The sequence below is a fragment of the Lupinus angustifolius genome, chromosome LG04, assembly GCF_001865875.1.
Source record: "Lupinus angustifolius cultivar Tanjil chromosome LG04, LupAngTanjil_v1.0, whole genome shotgun sequence".
Classification (NCBI taxonomy): domain Eukaryota; kingdom Viridiplantae; phylum Streptophyta; class Magnoliopsida; order Fabales; family Fabaceae; genus Lupinus; species Lupinus angustifolius.
In genome coordinates, this window is record NC_032012.1 from 17,229,810 (window position 1) to 17,238,730 (window position 8,921).

The following is an 8,921-nucleotide window of genomic DNA, read 5'->3' on the forward strand; positions in this document are numbered from 1 at the left end:
CTTGGCTACATCCGCAAAGTTGAATTTATTCTTATGATATGGTAGTTAAGAGTGTCATGCTAATCAAACAGGGGTTCCTACATATGATATATTAACAATGAAACCTGCAATTCTGGTTAAAAAAATCTCTGTCTGGCCTGGCAAATGACAATAGATGTCATTAGTCACTGACTATATAAAGGGGAACACATCTACTGTCTTATAATTAGTGTCATTTCACGTGTTATAAGTTATGAATGGTCAGAAAAATACTTAAAAATTAAATTTTAACTTTAATATATTTTTGTCAAACAATCATAAAGTCATGGTACCTGAAGTGACACTAAGTGTAAGACACCATATGTACACCCCTATAAAGGGTGACAAAATTTATGAGACTCCCACTTAATTAGATTTGGGGAGAGTAAATATACATCAATTTTGTGAAACCTGAGCCGAACGTCAAACCGGGAGAGGTCCAGTATTAGGTTTAATTGATTAAACCATCTGATCTAACTGATTCATTTCATACCTAATTAATAATTTTTATCTATCTATATATATATATAGTTATATATAAATGTAAAACTTTATATAATTAATAATGATGTATAATTATATTAAAGTAATATCTCTTCATCGTTCTTGGATCGTAGTAAAACAAAATATTAGAGTATTGTTACAATTATTTTTATTTTGAAGTGAACCGTTCGGTTTACTTCCCGGGTTAATTCGGTTAAGCCGAGTTTAACACGGTCGGACCGGAATTCCCCGGTTCAACGTGGTCAAACTCTCATTCAGTTAAGACTGCAAACCAAAGTTATTTTCTTCCGGTCAGCGATCAGACCGGTCGGACCATCCGGTTCGGTCCGATTATCATAACATTGATATACATAGCCTTTGGTTTGCACGTAGAGGTTTACCCGGTGGATGAGGCTCTCACGTAGAGGTTTGAGATGATAGATATACACAACCTTACATTCGAAAACAAAGTTGTTTCCAGGATTAAAATCTGCAAACTCATAATCACTAAACAACAACTTTAACAGCAAATTACGATATATATATATATATATATATATATATATAATGGGTAATGACTTTTTTCTATTTTCAAAACTTCACAGTACAGATATAGTAGGTTAGTAGCAATCCCAAATGTATTAGCAATAGCACAATCCACACTATTTTCAGCTTTTAACATTGCCATTAAAGAAATATCATGCTTCATATAGGTCTCAAAATTATTCACCATCCTTCCAAATTCATTTATTATTAGACCTAGTAAATTTAAATGAATATAATCTAAGGAAAGGAATAGTGTTATAATGTATGAATTTAAATCCATCATAAAAATTCAAAATTAAGTTTTTACGCTTTTTCAATTTTATTTAATAGTTAAGAAAACTAAATTCATTCATGACTTTCAATCTTACTTTTAATATTTTATTAAATTGATATCAATTATAAAACATATATATATAATTAATATTAAAATTATATTCTTAAGTACATAACATATATAAGTATGAGAAGAATGTATGCACTGACAATTTATGAGTTTTAGTGTCACTACATCATCCACCATTTATATTTAATGATTATTGACTCTATAAGAAAAAATAATTCAAATGAATGCTGTAGTGATCATATATAAATATTTACACTGATTGTGCATAGATATTAACTTCTATAAATATTTATTAAAAACTTTATACGTGGAACATTAAACGTCACATGCTCGTGGAATATTGAATTTTTTTTTATTTATAAAAGTTCAAAAAATCATTTTTTTTAAATTGTTTTCTAAAAGTGTTTTATAAATAGTTCTAAAAGTGTATTTTTAAAATGTGATTTTTAAATATGTTTAGTTGCAATAATAGTTTTTAAAATAATGATTTTTTTCAGAGTACTTTTAGTTCCATTAAAAAAAATCAAATAAATTGAATATTCATCCTTCCAAATTCATGAAAATAAAATAATAAATGAATTAAATGATTGAAATATATTGAATATGGATAAATAAAATAACTTAAAATAAAATTTATATAAATTAATATATGACTTTTCATTCATACATTAACATCCAAATAGAACTTAATGCTTCTAGTCATACTTTATAAATCTCCAAGAATTACTATTACTATTAATTGCTCTCACTCCTTAGTCCAAATACCGCCATCTTAACCACATCACGCCTTATCAGCAATTACAGCTAACACTTCTGCTATCAACTCATTATTGTTACCTCCTTCACTTTCTTTGTAATTCAACCACACAATGCAACCACAGGTCATGTTTCACTATCATTTCAACCATTCTAATCTTTAACCAATGCTTCAACTTTCAGTACTAACAAAGAAACTCTCACCCTCATTTGTAAACTCACTATTTCCACTTTAAATTTGAATGATACTTTTTACCCTTTTTGTATCAGCGATGAATTCATTACTAAGTTCTATTTTAATCAAATATGGTACTAGTATTTTGCAACAAGGCTTTAACCTCAGAAAAGAAAATATGTAACCAACTTCTTAAGATTTTATTATCTGTTTCTTGGTACGAGATACAAGATAACAGAGTTGTACAATGCACCGGTTCATTAGCATGCTCGATTATTTGTATAACTACGTTTGACATCTCAATTAACACCTCTTAATGCCTCTACTTATCCTTAGAATACAAGATACTTCAATATTCTCATAATTCATAAATTGGTAGGTTCAATTCCCATATGATGCTGATTGCTGCCAACGGGACTCTCCCTCCAATACCAGATTTTTTCAAGAATAAAATCGTATTGGAATGAGGTAGTTCATTCTTCCGAATTATATCACATCTCAGATCTACCTACATTTAAATCAATATACAGTATTTATAATGGGTGCCTAACCTACTTGTATAAAAAGTTAAAAATTCCAATACCATATGGCCTATATGCGGAATGATTATCAATTGGTGGGTGCAATTCAACAATCCATTATTAATTCATATCATAAAGATTAGAGGAAGTTTTATGTCAACAATCCATTATTAAAATGAACAAAATTCAATTCCTACAACAAAAAAGGGATCTGTACCACTATAACAAGCAGCAAAGTTCTACAAAATTAATTTTAAAAGGAATCAGGTTTTGCATGTAAACCAGGCTATCATAATAAGGACTGTTGAGAAATGCGTATGTCCAAAAATTTCATTGAATTAAATTAACCCACATCGTTATTATGCCAACTTATTATTGGGTTCAAACTTCAGATCAATTTAGCCTGAGTAAAAGACTGACACATTACATAAGTTCAGCTTCCTTATTGATGTGAATCACACACAATCTGATTATGGGTATGAAACACAACTCAAAACAAAAACTTCTCCGTTCGGTGGTCCTCATCCAGAAAGGACTGTTTTGATTGGTCCACAGAACCTCCTGAAACCAGTTGCCCTGCAAAAGTACAGCAGGAACAAGCTCTGCATGGGTAAGTGTTAGGACTTAGGACCATGACGAGGGAGCTCCGACACGGGGAGACTCGGTGTTATTGGGCCATGAGAGAGTAAATATTCACTTATAAATAAAACAACACATCTTGAATCAAATCTATTAGAAAATGGTTCCATGAGTTATTTCGACTTGTCAACTCTTTCACTCATCTCATACCGTCCAATGTGGGATAATAATATCCCTTAAGTTTAAGTATCACACACTTTATCGAAATCACTTCCCTTAAATCCACCATGTCCTAGCCGAACAAACAACTCTAATAGCACTTATTAGGCCATGTCATTGGGGAGCTCTGACCATTAAGAAGACTCATGGTTAGTGGTTCAGGAGTGCGAAGACTCACTTAGAAGTGAAACCATATCTTGAATCAAAACCAGGTAGTTCAAGGCCTGCACTTTCTGCTGAATCCAGAACGTAAGAGTCATCAGGGGCTTCAAATTAATTCTCTAATCAGTTTCTTTCACTTTAAATAGAGCCATTGTAGACACTCTAAACGAAGAACATTATCCATTCAAACCTCTAAGATACGTTCCTTACAGATTCCAAGCATGAGTGACTCTTAATTAGAGAACAATATCTCCTAGCAGTCACACTTCTAGATAAACAAGCTATTGTAACTCCACAGGGGGCATATTCAGTTATTCACGATTGGTATTTTACACATGAATCCAATTATATATAAATAAATTGGTTTTTTATGTATTAAATAACAGAGTATATAGATAAGGATTAATAGGAATACAACTATAGTATCACAATAAAATGCACCGATAGAGTTTTATATAGTATCACAACTGTAAACAAATGATTGGTGGATGTTATATTGAATGTATGTACATATTTTTTGAATAAATATTTTAATCCTAATATAAAAAGGTAAATTTTCAATTAAACTTACAAGCTAATGTTTATTAACAAAATAATTCTGTAGTCGGCAAAACTTGATATAAAAAATTCCAAACATAATATATGGTTGTAGTTTTTTTTGTACTACTAAATGTATTTTTTCACCTTTTTTGGATAAGAAACTAATCCTTTTGAGATTCATGACTGTACTTTCTAACAAGTGTTGTTCCCAAGAATCGAACCTTCGACCTTCTCTCACCTTTTTGGGTAAGAAACTAATCCATTCGGGTTCGCGATTGTCCATTCTAACAAGTGTTGCTCTCAGAAATCGAACTCTCAACCTTTGAGTTAAATAGGCCCATGCAAAGTTTAGTGGCATTAGAGGTAGAAGCATAACGATTTAAACCTAGATTGTTTCAAATTGCAGATTTTGTTATGGTTGTGGTAATTGTTGCAACCACATTATAATGTAATTATTATTTATATCAAATCACAATAATATGAATACATTAAAACATCTTTAATGGTTGTTAAACATTTTTACTCTGTTTTGACATTTTTATTTTATGAATTCTGTTCTTAAATAAGAACAACGAGAAAGAAATAAAAACAAAGGTGGAGAGGGGACAAGGTAAATGTTTGGTTCCTAAATAAGAATAAGAATCATGTTTGGTATTGTGGGAAAATGTTAGATGTTCTTCTTATTTCATTCAGAGTTGTAATAAATTATAAAATAATGTGTATGATTCAAATAAAAATGAAAATATTATTTACCATTGGAGACGCTCTTAGTTCACAACAAAGTCGTAATTGATAATATTTAAGCTACATTAAGTCACATCAAATTTAAAAAAATATTTTTAATCACAAAAGAAATCACACTATAACAATCACAATTTGCATCATAACAACTATAATGACGTAACTCTGAATTAATACATTTCAGTCTCTAAACTAGGATTATAAGTGCTTTCGGTTTAAACCATGAAACCAATGAGATTGAACCAAATCAAACCGAAAAATATGGTTTAGTTTGATTTCACAGTTCCGTTAAGCTCTTTTTGAAGGAACTGTTTAAAATTGATTCATGGTTCTAGAGATTCAAGAACTATTTTAACCTAACTAAACCATATATTTTAGATTTGAAAGTTGACTCATTTTCATTTATTTATTGCTAGTTAGTTTTGTTATTGTCTTACAATTATAAAAACTAAATTTATTCTCACAATTATAATTACACCACTCCTTAGTTATGTGATTTTATTAAGTTAAGAATATTCATTTTTCTAAAATAAAAATCTTCACGAGTTTGCTTATTTCTTACATAATTAGATATGATTGATTTAAAATGTTACATATTTTTTTTCCTATAACCCGAGCAATGTTACTCTTCATAGATAATTACTTATTTGATTTGAAATTATGATATTAGAAAACAAATAAAAATGGTTAGCATGCTTGGAATTGACACACACTCATATTATGAAGCACAATAATCAAGTATATGTGAAAAAGATCTTGCTTTTGACATTGACACGGTTTTGATGAAGACACCAAGATCACAAAGAATAAGAAAAAGAAGAAGATGTTGAAGACAAAAGAAGATCAAGCTTCAAATAGAGTATAAGTCTTCAAGAGGTACTTCTATCATTTAGACTCTAACATGATTAGTAAGTAATGCTCATATGAAAGTCAAAAACTATTTTGAAATGAAAATGAAAACACTTAGACAAAGTAAAACAAATTTCAAAAGGCTAAAGTAACAGGTTACTTGACCTGAGTAACAGATTACTAGACCTAGATAACAAGTTACTTGGACTGTGTAACAGTGAGTAATAGGTTATTAGGACTACATAAAAAGTTATCTAGTAATTTTTACACCGTGTAACCGATTACTGCATTGCAGTAACCGATTATTTCTCAGATAGAGAGTTTGGGTACTCAATTACATATTACAGAGAGTTGTTAGAACCAAATTTTCAAACCCAAACTGAACAGTTTTCATCCAAACTCAAAGTGTTTCATTCCAATTGTATCTCAACTTCATGGAAGGATATATTGGCTGATTATAAGCATATATAAAGGAATTAAGTAAGACACCCATTTGAAACAACTTGAAAGAGACTTGATACATGAATTACTTACAAACTTTCAAATATAACTCCCCATATCTTCTCTTGCAACTTTTATTCTAAACTTTCATATTCTTTCTGAAGTTGCTTCAAGTACAAAGTTCTAAAGTTTTCAAACTTAATTACTTTCAAGAGCAATGTATACTAAGTATATTAAGTAAGATGATTACAAGTTATAGAATTGTTATATCTTGTAAAAGAAATTCTACCATAGAATTTATTCTTCAAATCTTGTTGTAAACTTGTCATCACAAAGGTGTGATAAGAATGGGAAAGAGAGTACTTGGAAAGGTTGATTTCCAGGGGTATTAGGTATTTGTGAGTGTTTAAGGTACAAGGAGTCTTGGAGAGAGAAATTTTAATTACAACTCAAGATACCTAGTAAAGAAATCTCTTGTGCTGCAAGAGTATTGAATATAACCTTCAGTGGACAAGAATGTGAACCAGTATAAAGTTCTTTCTCTCTTCTCTTTAATCCATCTATTTTATTTTGGAGTTATTATTTGGTGATCTTTCTGATGTATTTCCGATGTATAACATTCTAATATCAAAGCATAAAAATTGATCATCACTCCGTAAAACTAATCACCCCCTCTTAATTGCTATCTAATACTTACAATATATCAATAATTAATGTACCTTACAATCATTATTGTAGAAAGTATATTAATAATTAAAGGTTGTTTTATATTATCCTGAAATCTTGAGGATTTTGCTCAAAAATGTCTTGAAGAGATATCTACAAACTTTGTGTGAATTCTTAAATATTTTGCTACTTTCTTCCTAAAACAAATATTTATTCTCATGAAAGATGTATAATGATATTGCTAAGTGTTCTGTTATTTTTTCTTTTTGAAGATCTAAGAAGTAAGATATATTACTAATTAGATTATGTTAGATCAAGCAGATAAGCACATCTTGGCATTATATTATTTTGTCATTTTCACTATACTAATCTTTTCTCAAGTTTCTAAGTATTGTTTTATTTTAGTTGTGTTATACAATTATACATATGAATTGTGTTTTAAATTTTGGAGTATATATGTTAGTTTGGTAACTAAAGTAGTATCTTAAATGGATAAATGACGTCTTAAGGAATTTAATTTAAAGTAGGGCAATATTTATTTTAAAAACAAAAGCAAATCGTTGAATGAAACTGAACAAATTATTCATGATTAGTTTGGTTTCGTTTCATACACAAAATTTTAACATTAACCGAACTAAATAGATCCATGTTCTTCTAATTGATTCAATTTTTAAATTGCGCAGAAATTGAACCAAACCGAACCATTACACCCCTGCTCTAAACTACACATGAGATTCTGGTAGGGTAAATTGCAAGTGCACGATTATATCGTCAAGTAATAAAATATCGATCTTATAAGGAATGAAAAATTGCTCTAATTATAACAATTAATTTATACTTAACTCACATAGGAATTAAAAGTGAATTTAAAAAAATTGAACAATTGACAAGAATAATTATGAAAATAGTAAAAAAGATTGAAATCTAATTTAAGAAGAATTCCTAGGATAAGGGTTACCACCTTTACACTCGCAAATCTTTGTTTTGCTACTTTTCATGAACTTTAAGTTGTGAGGTGAATTGCTCTTTGATAGGTGTCATTTTCTCTCAAGCTCCGACATGTATACTCAATTGAAGTCGCACATACTCTCGTGGTACGGTTATCACTTGAATCCTTCACTTGAATCTTTCTATCCAATCGCTTTGTAAAAACCCAAGGTGAATTCTAAAAACCCCCGAGAATCCTAAGATACTCTCATGAATTAGGATTTTAATTTGAATAACTGAATGGTCAAATAGTTGGGTTCACCTCACGATAATTCCCTAATGTATCTAAGAGGTGTAATTTGTTGGCCAAACAACTCATACGAATAAAACTCAGTTTAGTGATTCAAATTACAAACACTCAACGAAATAGAAATAGAAACAAATGTTTATTGAATGTAAAAGGGCATAGCCCACATCCTAGAAACAAAAGGAATTACTCACCCATGATAAAGAAGAGAATACCAAATTCTAAATTAGATAAGTGTAATGTAAAACGTGTTCAATCCTTGAAGGAGAATCCTTATTTATCCTAATTACAAAAGATTATTGGGATAATCCCAACAAAACAAATCTAAAAAATAGGAATAAAATATATCATCTACGATCACGGGTGTATGTGGCACCTTTACTTCAAGTTGCTTCTCTTCGATCTAAGCTCCAATGTGACTTCTTTGGCCCTTCAATTGGTCTTCGCGCAACTTCAACACTGATCTTCTTGCATCCAATCTCTACTCTTTTTGGCTTCAACCCATCCAAACTACACAACATAGCCAAAAACATTCACTCAACCCGAACAAAGAGAAATAAAAGCTAAAAACAATCCTAAAATCCTACTTATGTCCTAAAATGCAAGTTAATGCAATGCAAGTGTAGCATAATTTCACACTCACCAAAT